Raw genomic sequence first — 15,784 nt, forward strand, 5'->3', positions numbered from 1 at the left:
TACGCAACGATTCCTGATCATAATATGGAATGGAAGCGCCTTCTAAAGAAGAATAGATTGCCACATCACAGGCGACCACCTGTTGTTCACAAAGCAATATTTGCTAAATCAAGTTCTTGTAAGACGTGCTATTTATTTATATAACACTTACCCGAAGGCACTTTCTACCAGTTAACCGTTTGGACAGTGCAGAGATAAATTAATAAATATAGATTAAACAAGATAGTGTCGTAAAAGATAAAAAAGTACAAGCAAATTGTGGAGGAACAATAATTAATTAGATAAAAAACACCTTTTATATATATTGACGGCTACAATTATTACATATACTATTTACATAAATATAATAAATAATAAAAACCAATTATCATGATGATTCCGTCAGCCTGTCAAGTAAGAGAAGAACCTTCGCTTTAAACGCGCAACGGTTCCTGATCATCCGAATTTCAAAGAGAAGAAGGTTCCAGGGAAGAATAGATTTCTTGCAGGACGCCTTGACATGTACATGGTCTATCTACCGACTCATCACGATATCTCTAAAACCATAAAGTTTAGAGAGCTGAAATTTGGTAAAAATATTCCTTTGGTCAGGTAAAGATCAGCTAAGAAATGATTTTTTTCAATTCTATCCGTAAAAATATTATGCATAGGTTCCAAAAACTGACAAGATTAAAAAAAATGGATTCACAAAAGACAGTTCACTTCGAGAACTATATGGAAGTCAATTAGTTCTTGTATATAACTAACTTGTTTCTGAAAAAAAAATATACAAAATATATTTAAGTTTCTTCGACTAAATAGATAATTATCAGCAACAAGTTTTGGTGTGTGTTTGTACAGAAACACTTGTGTTAGGAGATAGGCCACACTCAAACAAATCGATTCATAATTTTTCGGAATTATGCCTTTGATGATAATGTATTATAATATAATCATACATAATACATAACTTAAGATATTACGATATAAGTTTCAATTAAACATATGGAGCCGATACGCGAAAAATGTTTCGCCTATAAGCATAAACCAACAAGATTTCGCCTGTGTATCTAACCTAAATATCCGCTTTTATAACCCTAGATGCAAGATTTCAACCGGTCATATTGGAAATATGTGGGGTAAATCTATGTCCAACCGTGGACTGTTGTATCTTGAATAATATTCTTAAATTCCTCGAACAGAACATCCTGTTTATGTCTCTTTATTTAAATACAGGGAATGTACACTTCGTTTGATAGCAAAGTACTTTAAAACTTTTACACCTATTTCAAATCACCCCGTATAAAATCAGTCACTCTGAAAACTCTATTGAAATGGCAGGCCAATAACTTTTGGCAGTACAAAATCTGGAAGGACAGATAATAAACAATAATAAATTCAATACATATTACTTTTTATTACTATTACGATATAAATTCACCCCTTTGAAGTTTTTACAGCTATAAACTATCATTCTGTATATTTAATAATAAAAGAGCTCATGTAATGAAAGGTAGCATCATAAGAAACCGGTATATCTAAGGAATAAAAATTCATTGGTCTTTCAAATGCGCAGTATTATTGATTTCAAAGAATATCTCTACATTATTGGGTCAATTGTGTTAAATAACATGTAGTGTTCCTACCACGTCAGGTGCGAACGCAGCGGGAGCGAAAAGCAGCATCCCGTATCATCTGCCCACGTTCCGATGCGACCGACTTAATGAAGTCGTTTGACACGTGGGAATGAATAGCGGCCGCCATTGTTGACATGCAGTGGGCGGTTGGCGGGAAAGCACCTGTCACTGTCATTATTTCTAACCAATTACATATACGTTTTAATAATGTTAACAGATTAAATATAATTGTTATCAATTGCTATGTGTAGAAAATTAGTTTGCTAATGAAATTATTGTGTAAATAATACAACGTAACTCAAAATATCGTATAGTTTATCTGTAATTCGAAATATTTAAAATTACACATGTAACCTATTTATTAAACATTTGTAAACGAAGTGCGTGACACATTATTCATTAGAATTCTGCCGCATAACGGCTTCGATATATTTTATATCTGCGCACTTTATGCAGTTTTGTGGTCTGTGGCGTTGACGTCGTGACAGCGGGGTGGATATGAAAATAACAGACGAGAAATGTCATGTCCTACTTTTAATTAATTTATAATTTTTATTATTATAAACTATGTTTTGTAACAATTTTAACAGTTGTGTAAATAATAAACATTCTTTCTAGAGTAACATAAGTCTATTTAGTTTTACTGTTTCTCAGTAACAAAAACACGTTATATATTTTAAGGTTATGTTTTTCGCGCGGTAAATATTAATTTGACAAAGGTGACAATTAATGTTACCTAATAAAAAAAAACATCAAACTGACTTGAATCGCACTTGACTTAAAAAGAATAAATAAATGAATAGCTAAAAATAAGGTAGATTAGTAATTTTGTTGTATTCTCTAATGATAGTATCAAATAAATAAATATATAAACCGTTATATTTCTAGGAATAAATCACGCAATGTTCATGCTTCACAGTCTAAGTAAGCTACCGCTCCTTTATAGAGTGTAAACGAATAATAATTGTGTCAATACAATAAGGTATCGACGCAGCGTGGGTTTTCTATCCAATGACGGATACATCCTTATACAGTGCGACATGTCAAGAACTCTTTGTACACTGGCAACAAAGAAATTAATTGATCATGTACAACCACATGCAGATGTCGTCAATGTCTGTGATATTCTACGGACTATAGACAGTTTATTTCATTTGTTTAGACGCCTTTATGTAGGCTGGAGGTAAATCTTTTGACATTTACAAGGGCAATATCGATGTCAACGCATACGATGTATGTACGACAATTTAATTTGTTGTTCTACGAATACTTTTCTATATCTGTGGCAACAGAATAAAAAAAAAGAGTTGCTCTATAACTGACACTGATATAATGTTTAAACCGTTACATTCTACATTTAAATTTCGTTCATCATATTAGCGGATAAACTGCAAGGCATAGACCAAAAAACCGCCATGTGTTTGTGTCTTCCCACAACACCTAACGTGGGCCCACGATGTTTCTACAGGTATGTGAACGATACTCGATTTTAAAATTATTTCAAATTAGTCAATTACTTATTAAGAACATAGCGGCATAGAAAAAGAGAGCAAGATACGTATTTTGCTCTCTTTTTCAGCAAGCAAATCCCTTCCGACGGCACTAAGCGTTTTGTTAGTACTTTTAAAAGGACAAACAGACAAGTAGTGGAATAATCTACCTGCATTTATATTTTCAGAAAACTTAGTAGTCTTCAAGACAAGATTGTATAAGTTTCTTCTAGGTGAGCATATGTAGCATCTCAGACTTCGTCATCTATTTAATGGAATCAGGCGTTACCTCGCGGAAGTCCATCCTAAGTAAGAAAATGACCAATATTTAGCCACTTCCGCATATGCAGTGGTAGTCATGCAATAAAATGCACCGCCCGCCAGCCCGCTGATAAATGCGTATGCGGCAAACGATGCGAATCACACAACCGCCACCGCCAAATTACTTAACACGTGTTTCACCCCTCCACGGGGCATCTTCAGGAGTTATGTTACACCGATTAGTACCAAACACAGAGTGCTACTTCGTCTTCGACTTCGTCATTGCTTAACATCAGGCGAGACAGAGGTCAAATGCTTCGTAAAGGATAAATAAAAAAGATGAAAGATGAAGATATACATATATTTAGGTGTAAATGTGCAAACAGTCAACATAATTCATAACGGAATATTAAAAATAAAACTCGAGTATTGTTTGACAATGTATTCAGACGAAAGTTAGATTAAAACAAACAATTTCCTCAGCTTTCACATGATTTCTTTCTTTTCACATAAACGAAAACGATACACGAACGTTGTTTAATAACAAAATGCACGTAGTCCGTCAACGGACGTCAATCCGCGACTCAACGTATAGTTTGTACAAATATTATTTCACGAGAACCATTGTAAGGCGCGCCGGGTGACGGAACTATCTTCGAAGACAACGCCGCGCGCGTGTTGTGATGCCCAAAACACATCTGTCATCGTATCCATAACGTTTTCGTTCGAAAATTGAATTCTAAAACTTACAATTTAAAAATAAACTGTAAACAGATATGAATAACAACAGATTTTTTTTGTTTAATCTGTTATTTATATCGCTTTTATATCGGAATTGAAGAAGCTATTTTTAATATTTACATCTTGTACAGATAATAAATTTAAAGTTGTATTAAAAACAATTTTTATGATGCAAGTTAATTAGATAATAACAATTTTTTAAGCTTTAAATATTTTGCACGTAATTGTATTGTTAATTCTAAATATAATTAAAATTCATTTATTTAAAATTAGAACTTATTGATCGACAGTTTATTGTCTTAATCTATTTTAATTTTAACTCTATTCTGCAAGGTGTTATAGTTATGGAGAAGAAGCAGGAAGAAACTCCTCAAAAACACATCTTTTAATAAAGTTTAACAACACAGATTTATACATATACACTTTATCAGATATCCTGAATGAAACCACAACAATCAAGCGACATCACTGCCAAGGATTCTTGTCATTTAAATATCCGTTTATTGAATAATAAGCTTTTTCCACCAATCTACTTTTAATATGCGTTTTGAATTTTTTAACTGGTAGTCCAATGATGTATTGTACAATTTTATTACAAAATCAAATTTCATTTATTACAAATGAATTAGACACTTTTTGGTGTCACAACTTTGGTTCAGATGTTTTTCAAGATGCCTTGTAAATACATTATCGACTTCGCTCCTCTGAGGCAGGGTATCTTGAACAACCGGTAAATTTCTCCTCCTGAAACAAAAAAAGAGCAAAAGATAGACGCAAATTTTTATATACAAATATGACTTCAGATAAAAATCGTCGTGCGAATTCTGATCGGACTAGAGATATACCTGGTAAAGCAAATGTAGTTTACGCATAATCACCAGGCGTTTAAATCCAGGAGTGAAAGGAACTTCTTGGTGGTATTGTAATAGACCGGTCAATATGGAGATTTTTGTAAGAATCCTATGCCTTGTAGTGGGAGTCTATTCATTCATATGATAATGGTGATGAAATGTGCTTAACCAAATTGAGTTTCGATACCCTAGAGTCGATTTTGGGACTCTATTTGTAAGTCTAACATAGAACTTTGGTGAGCAGAAATTCCTCCAAAGTAAAATCTAGACTTGTCTAAATTTTTATCTGATATTCCTTTAAGTTCTCAAATTGTTATTAGAAAGCTCTTCTGATGTTTATATAGTTCTTAAGTAAGCTGTTACTTTGTTATAATCTGTGCATTGATTATAGTATCTACTGAAACACAAAATCGAAATACAAAACGTAGTGTAAAAGAAATGGCATGTTTACACGCATCGCCCTCACCCCAACAGATAACAAATCGCAAAACAAAGCGGTTAATCCCGCGCTCATTATCAAAACATTAGCGCGCGCGGCCGCGGGGCGCCAATTATTTTCTCTCGCAACCCCATCACGCGCTGATTTCGCACTGGCAACACCGTTACTTTCATTTATCTGTTCTGACCGTAGTGTTGTGCATACCCATCCTATAACCATATCGATATAACATTTTTTGACAATTTTTATCTATCTATATGGGAATACCACAATAGTTAAACTTATTATTTAGGTATCAACATTATCATGCTATATATCCTCTGCAAGACAAATGCCTTACACTACGATGGCCACAAGACCGTGTTGCATGTAAGCACTTTGCTGTTCCGTGTTTGCAAGTACAAGAGTAGACCGTAGGCTAGAGTTAGAGAGAAGAGTGGAGTGCGGCACCATCGCCTTCCTAATGTGAGACAAAGAGGCTTTCTACTTTCTACTGACAGAGATAACGCTCTTTGAATCCGAAACTAGCCAATTGTCTCTTTCCTAAGGTCGATGTGCAATATTTATCACTGGGTATAGTACTTCACGCTAAAAAGAGATAGTTGTTGCTTGAATCGCCAAAGCGTTCATATCTCGATGTCAGTCGAAAAGTACAGTACCCGGCAATAAATATTGCACATCGACTTTTGGAAAGAGACAATCGGCTTATTTCGGCTTTAAAGAGTGTTATCTCGCACGAAATACAACGACTGACAAGCCGTCAAATAGTGTGGGATATATCGATGTATCGATATCGCATGTCCCATCACTAGCGGCGGTCAATCGCGTGCGCGCGCGGAGCCGGCACGCGACCTCGCAGCGGGACGCTCGTACCCGACGAGAGCTCGTTATTGTAATTACAATATTATTACAAAAGTTCTCAAAAATTATTACCAACGCAAAGTCTCAACAAATACATATTAATCAAATGCGAAAAGACGTTTCGATGCATTAAAACAGCGAATAATTTTAACATGTTTATCATTATGTTCGTTAAGGATCTTCAAAGAAGTAAAAAACCCAGAAGAACATTATATAATCACAGGGGCGACTCTAGCTCGTGTAGCGCCCGTGTGCAATGTAACCCCCCCCCCAGATTTGATCCCCCCCCCCCCCGCTGCTATAGCTACTAACTTTGCCGTCGTAACAAGAAAGTTTTTTCATATACCAACAAGCTATTTCATAAGTAGGTATAGCTTACAGTACCATATTAGTTACGGCCTTTCTTATAACGGCAGAATAACTCAATGTTTTTATGTCGAAAAAGGTCCCGATCTCGTTTGACACTGCCCCAATACCGTTGCTTGACCTCTAAACTTTAAATATGTGAAATAAGGTTTATTTCGAGTTGAAACAAAATGATCGAAAACGGCGGCGCCCGTGTGCATTGCACACCCTGCACGGGTTACGCCCTTGTATAATAATCATGATGTCAACCGAAAGATGCTCACTACAACAAGACCTAGGCCTCCAAAGATCAAAGTACCTCGAAGATATGACCGTCTGAACTAACGGCCATAGGGGCCGAAAGACTTTCGAATGGCGACCAAGAGTCCACACTACCATCCCAAGCCGCATACACAACATCAACACTACACAGCTCTACTCAGGTAGAGCGGTTTACTACGTGCGAACATCATCGTACAACTGGAATGCGTCTGTCCAGCTTATGTTTTATTTTTAAGTTCACACACCCTTCCTAGCTAAGCTGAGCTAAGTTCCGATGAAGCTCTAAAAGCCCCCGAGCTGACAGCATCAACTTCAACCAAAACCAACCACCACCAAATCCGTTAAACAGAAGACAAGGGGACAAGAGAGCGAGCATTCACAAGTGGATTCCGTACAGCTTCTTGCGGTAGAGCTGATCGTAGAGTACGCCGCGATAATTAGGCCACAGAGGATTATCCCCACAGTTTCTCTATCTCTGTTTGTCCACATCTGCTACGAAAGTAAATGTACGCACTTACAAAATGTCCGGTTGCAAAATTCGAATTTTAAATTTAATATCCTAGAATTTCAATTTTGATACCAATCTTTTAAACCGAATGTTCACATTACTATTATTTTTTTTATAGGTTGGCTGTACGTATTTCACTGTTGTATAATATTCTTTCCAACGAAATTAAAAAAAAAATCTATTTTTCCCTTCATCTAGACCCTCAATAAAACATAGTTTACACACATATAAAAAAAATCACTTTCGTAAAACAGGCTATTAAGGGTTAAATTCATTTTTTTCTGTAATGGCAAAATAAGGAAAAGAGCGGAAGATAAGCATAACTAACTTTATAATTCATACGGGCTTTTAATGTATATAGTTTTGTTTTTAAAATGATTTCACCAAGCCATGTAGATTCCACTTATTTTCGTAGTGGATGACTACACCCAATCTATAAGGCCCCGAGCCACGAACAGATAGGAACTAATCCGAAGGAGAAAAATGCATTTTATTGCACGACTACCACTGCATGTGCGAAAGTGGCTAAATATTGGTCCTTTTCTTACTTAGGATGGACTTCCGCGAGGTAACACCTGATTCCACTAAATATTTAAGTGATCACGGTCTTAAAGTACGTTTGTTCTAATTTTAATATTATTTGAGGTCGGTACGTATGAAATAACGGATTTTAGTGAATCTATAAAGGAGCCTATCTAAAACTGTTCAGCACTTATCTCTACAAAACTTGATTATGCCCGTCGTAAAACCACGTGATTTTTAAATTCAATGTACTCTGATATCTAATTATTACATTGTCTCCATTTTAATAATAATATTGTATTTTGATTTAATACAATAATTACAGTAATTCAATTTATAAAAACACAAAGACATGAAAATATTTGTTATCTGTACCGATCGGAATGGTATCTATTTATGTGTATGTGTATGCGTGTCGCAGCGCGCTGGTCCTGTCATATTAAATAAATAGCTATAGCACATAGCTGTTTAGTAATAATGCTATATAGCTCGTAAAAACTATTTTAAATGTTTAAAAAATTTAGTGCTGGAATAATTCTTATTTCATTTCGTTAATATTGTAGCGTGTGGTTCAACCGGTTATTTATTTGGTTTTGGTTTGTTTTTATTTGAAACACGTATCGATTCTCTTCTGCTTGAAAACGAAATAGCTTCTTAAAATATATTTAGTCATCCTTAATATCACAAAAAGGATAAAAAAAATATTAAAGAGGTCAATAGGAAGTTTTTATAACAGAACATACATGTATGTCACATAAATTATTTTTTAAAACGAAAAAAAAAGTTTTTGAATCTTTACATGTGACTTTGTAGTGTAAACGTACACGAGGGTGGCCATTTTTAAATTATATTTTTTTTATTTATTTTAATATCTGTTCCCACTAACATGGAGACGCCATTTCATTTTTTCTTATATATTAATTATATAAACATTTTCTAGTCAGTTCCTTCTTTAAATATTCAGTATTGATGTCTATTGTTTCTATTATTTATAATTTAAAACGAAAAAATGACGTTATGAAATTAAAAAAAAAACTGTCACTATTTATAGGTTAGAATTCACATTTATCATAAATAAAGTAAAGGTAATTTTTATTCATTTTAAATATTTTAAAATAATTAATATATTAAGTAGTGTTATACTGTTTCTTTAATATAAAATTTTTAAATGTCCAATATTCACTTAACCCTTAAATACATAATGATAAAAAATTGCAACATACCACTTGAATACAATAGTGCAACAAACTACAACATAAGGTTTTTATAATAATTAGTACAAAAATGTTATATTACATAATATTAAATAAATATTGTATTTTTCCTACTTTTCCCTGCATTGTACTTATCTGCAATATATATTTTTTTAAAGTATAAATAAAAGTCATGCATTTAACCCTTAATTTGGCAAACCGGGCAAAGTATAAAATGCTATATAGCCTGAATTTTGTCATCAGAAATGTTATTTATACACATAAAATGACTATAGATAAATTTGAAAATAAATCTGAAAAGCTTAGTTTTCCTGAAAACTCATGTATGCCACAACATACACCGCCAACTACACAAGAATACAAACCGCAAATGTGTTGTATGCAGGGGCATACATTGCCAATTACTGTAGGTACTGTCAACATATGTAAGCAAGGTGATAAAAATATAATTATACGTTATTTATGTATTTTCTTATACACAATATTTTTTTAAAGTTGATGTATGTTGGGGCATACATTATCAAATTAAGGGTTAAGGGTTAAGTACTAATAAAATAATTGAAATTAACATCGATAAATATGTGAAATTTTCTCAGGCAAGTCAGGCGATTTGTATTGCATCGGTTGTTGCGCGTATGAATCTTATTAACAAATAAAACGGAATAATCGTCTACAGAAAGCAATTAGCCGATCTGCGGAGCCAGCGAGCGAGCACAATGGCGTCGTGTTTAACGCAAATAACCTCTAATCTCGTATTCGCGCCATTGTCCCTACTCGCTGACGTACACTAGATTAAACACCCAACATTCCCGCCTTTTGTAAGTAACCGTTCGGAAATCGCCACTCGACCGCTTGCAGTTTCTTTTCTTATACGATTTAATTGTGGGAAAAGGGCACTCGAATTTTGCAATCTATAATATTACGATTGTGGGAATTATTTCCTTTTTTATTCGCGGCTTATAAATTTTTTTTTAAAAGCTGTTAAATGTTTACGTACCGTTCGATTCTTTATTGTGTTAATTTTGGAAGTTTATAATAATAAGTGCTTACGATGCATTCGATTGCTTCACAATTGTACACTGTTATAAGCGTTACATATAAATTCAATGGTAAATTAAAATATATTTAACAATTTGTAACAGGATTTTAAGTTGAATAACTCAATGCGTGTATAAAATGGATAAAGAGTGCCGACAAAAATATCCCGATTGTATTATCTGTTATCGTAAAATATAATCTTAAAAACAAACATTGAGTGTTTGGTAAACTGTAACGAATTAACGGGGTTGATGTTTTTCATTCTGTGCATCGGCATATCGTTTCCGAACGCACCGCCCGCGGGCGCGGCGGCCTCCCGTTCAGAAACAATTAGACGTTGAAATAAAGAAAAATAAAGCAAATGGGGCGATTGGTTTCGTGGGGTCGGCCCGGGGCGCGGTTGTGGGAACGGCATCATTGTTTTTGGTTGCACCATTATGGTTGTTCACTCGCGAGACCGGCGACAGCTCGACGTCGCCACACCGAATCGGCCCGGTATGCCGAATTAACCACATTGTTCGCCCGAATCGAACATGTCAGGGCCTTTGTTTAGCAAACAAACGCTTCACTAATGTGGAAAAACATTTTCAATTGTACCGTCTATTAAACAAATGGCGCCCACCCTGGCGATCTTTTTAAAAATCTAAATTTTTTTTCCAAATCTGCTATTTCTTTAAACTCGTGATTACCTTGAATTACTTTATCTCTATAGAAAAAATATAACGACCGTAGACACGTGGATACTGTAAAAATATAAACGTTCATCCGTCTGCCTATAAAGAATCAGAATATTTTGGTCACATTGCAATGAAATAGGAAACCTCGAACAGCTGATCAATACAGGCAATATCGAAAGAAAATTACAAGGAAGAAGCTCAATGCCCTGGACAGATCAAACCCGTACTAGTTCAGACAATAACGCTTACAATGCCCATACAGGTCTATCATCACAAGCACAGGTTCAATAGAAAGTGATCCAAGGAGGTCATGACCTTCAGTAATAAGGATCAGAACACGAAGAGGACAGTAACTTCCATGATGTTACTGTCCTCCTCGAAGATTCCGTGAAGTAACTAAGCTGGCAGACATTATTTGTTTCATCAGATAGAAGCTGCCAACATCTCAGGCCGTCTAGACAGAAGCTACTAGATTCCAAATTAAATTTTTTTAAAATATCGAAATATATGTAACTTAGTTGTCTAATTGACATGATTGATATAATAATGTATACATCAAACATTGTTGAAAATCATTTAAAAAGAGAAACTGTTTAGTTTCCGGCTGGCTCCTCTAAGCAGGTAAACTGGTAGCGTATTCTTCTTTTCAGCCCATATACGCCCACTGCAAGGTAAAGATCACCACGAAGTCCTGCGCTGTCGAGGACTCAATAGCCTCCCTGATTAGAGAAGAAAAACCAAAAGAAGACTTCCTCTTACTCTGCAGAGAAATAATTAGTAAAGTAATAGATAAAAACAAAAGTTTATAAAAGTGTAAATGAATAAAATCAATAAAAATAATGTGATATAGAAAAGAGTAAGAATATAAAATAATGAAAATGTAAATGAGTAATGAGGAATGAATGGAAGGTATCATAGAGCGATAGGGAATGAAAGAAGAAATGTGATAAGAATACCTAATGAAAGATCATAAGATGCATGAGAGAAGATGATGAAAATAAAAGATTATGTGAAAAAATAAATAAAAGTAAAATAGTCTATGATCCCACACAAGATAGGGGATACGAGAGGCCTCCAATAGCGGAGGTCATATAAAAAAAACTTCATCGGTTGCACGATGCGTGGCCCCGCCAGGTACCACTTGGCGAGAATAACGAGCTGCAACGGTGACCTTAGTTCTTTCACGGATCTCCTCATTTCTGTTTCGATCTCGCAGCGAACCTCCGAGCACAGCCCTCTCCATTGCTCTCTGGCTAACCTTGAGTCTTTTCATAAGACCCTGCGAAAGCGACCAAGTTTCACATTCTTAAATCATCACCGTCAACACACACGGGTGAAAGAGCTTACTATTTATAAAGTATATATATCTACTTGAATAAAGATATTCTGAATTTGAATTTTTTTCTGACGTCTACTGTTCCATTCGACAGTTAAAGGATTTTTTGGGGGAAGTCCTGAAACTAACAAGGAAGAAACTTCAACAACGCTATCGTTGTTAAGATTAAACTTACCTGGTACATAATAGCGATGCCTTTTTCACACAAAATACAAACAGTGTGTGGGACAGAGATAGTGCTCTATGAATCCGAAATTAGCCGATTGTCTTTTTCCAAAGATCGATGTGTAATATTTATCGCCGAGTATAGTACTTCACGCTAAAAAGAGATAATTGTTGCTTGAACCGCCAAATCGTTCATATTTCGATATCAATCGAACATAAAATATTCCGAAACTACATTTGAAGTTTATCACCAAAATAATGTTAGTGAAACATTTTTGTTTGAGATGTTTTATTTAATATAAGCCATGCCAAGAGATATTGTTCTGTCTTCACTGTGAATAATCAATTCGAATTGAACAATGTAAAACAATATCGATATAACGATGTATCGATATATCGATGTATTGATATTGCATGTCCCATTACTAGCGGCGGTTAAAAATAAAAAGGTAAACCAGGTTAATATACTGTTTAAAATAATAATACTGTACTGACTTCAACTTAGTTTTAAATAATTTACGAATTAAGTTAGCAAAAACGTGAGCTAAAATAAAAGTTTTAACGTAATTGTAAAAACAAAGCCAAGGAAAGAATATAATACTTTTTTAAATAAATAAAAAGTTAACTAAATATTTTCTGTAGGCAAATAGGCAATAGTTTAGTTGCATAAATAATTTAAACTAGTATATTAAAATTAAATGGTAATTAAAATATTAACATGAACAAAGTACCCCCGTTTTCATTTGACAGCACTCAAACACAGGTGTATTGTCGCCCAATCTCAGTCAAAGCACGTGCTGAGCATAGGCAAAGTGTATATCTCTCCCTTAAATCGCACGTCCGGAACTTCCCATTTAAGAGGACGAGCGCGTGTCAAATCGCACCCACCTAACCTCTCAGAGGTGAAAGTAGCTAATTGTAGCACGTGTCGCACTCGAAAAAAACCATTGTTAAATAGACAACAACAGTTACTACGTTATCTGTGCTAACCACATTTATAATCTGTATTTTTAATGCGTCAACTGTCAATATGTCATTTTTAATCTTGATCATTATTGATTATATCTACATATTATGAATAAATAAGATTTAATTATTCAAACATTCATTAATTATTGCAACGTAATGTTAGCAAAGAAAACATTAGAGTTGTATTAAAAATTACATTACACTCATTGTAATATTGAAAAGTTTATCTAGTTGTTTATATTGAGTTGACACAAACATGTGTATGTCATTCGTTGTTTCAACCTATAGGCGTCCCACTGAAAACCATAGACCTTCATAGATATCTACGTAGGGATATGCCATTATCGCAACGCATGGCAAGTGATTTGGCGATCGCTGTGTGGAGACTTGTGAGCAGTGGCAATGCCATATAATTAATGCACAAAGTGTGAATTATATATAAGACTAAATGAACCCGCGACTTCGTTCGCGAGGAATTTAACAAGAAATTGATTTATTTAAATATTTTTTTAAAATTAAAATACCCTAAGTTACTCCTTATCGCATTAGCTACCTACCAGTATAAGTCTCATTAAAATCGATCTAGCCATTTCAGAGATTAGCCGGAACAGACAGATTAAAAACAATGTTGTTTTGGTTTACGTATCGTATGTATTTTTATATGTATGTAGTAAAAAGCGTTTGTTTTAATATTCTAAACAGATACTCTAATTTTATATATTTGTATAGATTACAATCTTTATCCCGGGAATCGAATCCGCGATCCACAATCGCGAGTCTCAGTCCTGTACCGCTGGGGTTTTATTTAATCGTACACGAAGTGACGGTATTCATTTACGCAGTGTTTTACGAAAGGAAAAACGTTTTTGCGTTATAACAGTTTTTTTTCGTAATATTTAAGTTTTTAATTTCATGAGAATTTTCCTTATGCCGTTGCTACGGGCATATCAATACAGTAATGTAGTATTAAGGTATGCAGAAGACACTGAGGCGGCCGCCCGCTCCCTAAACGCGAACAGCGTGGCCATCCTTGGCTCGCCTGTGATCCACGCTACCATCCCAAGCATACACACAACATCAACACTACACAGCTCTACTCGGGTAGAGCGGTTTACTACATGTGAACATCATCGTACAAATGAAATACGTCTGTGCAGCTTCTGTTTTATTTTTAAGTTCCGATTAAGCTATAAAAGCCTTCGAGGTAACAGCATCAACTTCAACCGAAACCAAGCAGAGGACACTGCTGCCCATCCTCTAGAAACTTGTTTGTGAGTAGTGGCTTTAGTTAAAATTAAATTCACAAAGTGTTTATCGTACCCCGAGAGTCAAACCCGTGAGGTCGATTGCAAGTCTCAATCCTCAACCAATAGGCTACCAGTGCTCTGTACCTTATTACAATAAAAGATTTTAGTTAGTCTTACCTTTGGCAGAGATCAAAATATTTTTATATTAATAATATTGTTTAATGGAATCGGGCGTTGCGACAGACCTTGCGGAAGTCCATCCTAAGTAAGAAAAGGACCAATATTTAGCCACTTCCGCAAATGCAGTGGTAGTCGTGCACCAGAGTGCACCGCCCGCCAGCCCGCTGATAAATGCGCATGCGGCAAACAATGTGAATTACACAACTACCACTGTTAAATCTCTCAACACATGTTTCACCCCTCCACGGGGCATCTTCAGGAGTTATGTTACACCGATTAGTGCCAAACACAGAGTGACTCTGTGTTTGGCACTTTGTTGCACGTCTACCACTGCATGTGCGGAAGTGGCTAAATATTGGTCCTTTTTTACTTAGGATGGACTTCCGCAAGGTAATGCCTGATTCCATTAAATAATTAATAATTTTGTTACGGACTCGGGATTGAGGAGAATATATACACCATTGCATTTTATAAAAAAAAAATTTTACGTGATAAATTCTTCTAAGTTGTCAGCTTTTAGTGTCAGTATTTACTGTCAACATGATATTTACGAATTTGGTTTTACAAATTAAAACGGACAGATATCACTAGGCATTAAACAAGTTCATTTGGATCTTTGCAAAAATTACGGTATAAATAGATTCATTTCAAACAGGTGCTGCCATCTAGAGAAAATTATATGACACAATTAGCGCCATCTTTTGACGAGTAGCTAAACCTATTAATATGTTATAAAAATTATTTTGAACAATTTAATTATCTTAATAAATATTTTTAAACCTACTTAAAAGTTATTTGTTCATTATAAACAATTGTAAGTGTATAACAGCGAACCAAATATTTTATTTACCTCTTCATTAAACGAGAAACCATTTCGAACGAAACGTGTCCCCTGAGTACGGAAACAGGCAACAGGACCCCCGTGTCGGATACGGGAAAATAAGTAAATTGGTTCTCAAGTTATTCGTCTATCGGCCAATTTTTCCAGAACCTTCCACCGTTACCCAGTTACTTTACATAAGGCGAAGGACTCACAACTTTT

The sequence above is a fragment of the Battus philenor genome, unplaced genomic scaffold (assembly GCF_028537555.1).
Source record: "Battus philenor isolate CCGP_79_NKW_IND1 unplaced genomic scaffold, ilBatPhil1.0.hap1 SCAF_12, whole genome shotgun sequence".
Classification (NCBI taxonomy): Eukaryota; Metazoa; Arthropoda; class Insecta; order Lepidoptera; family Papilionidae; genus Battus; species Battus philenor.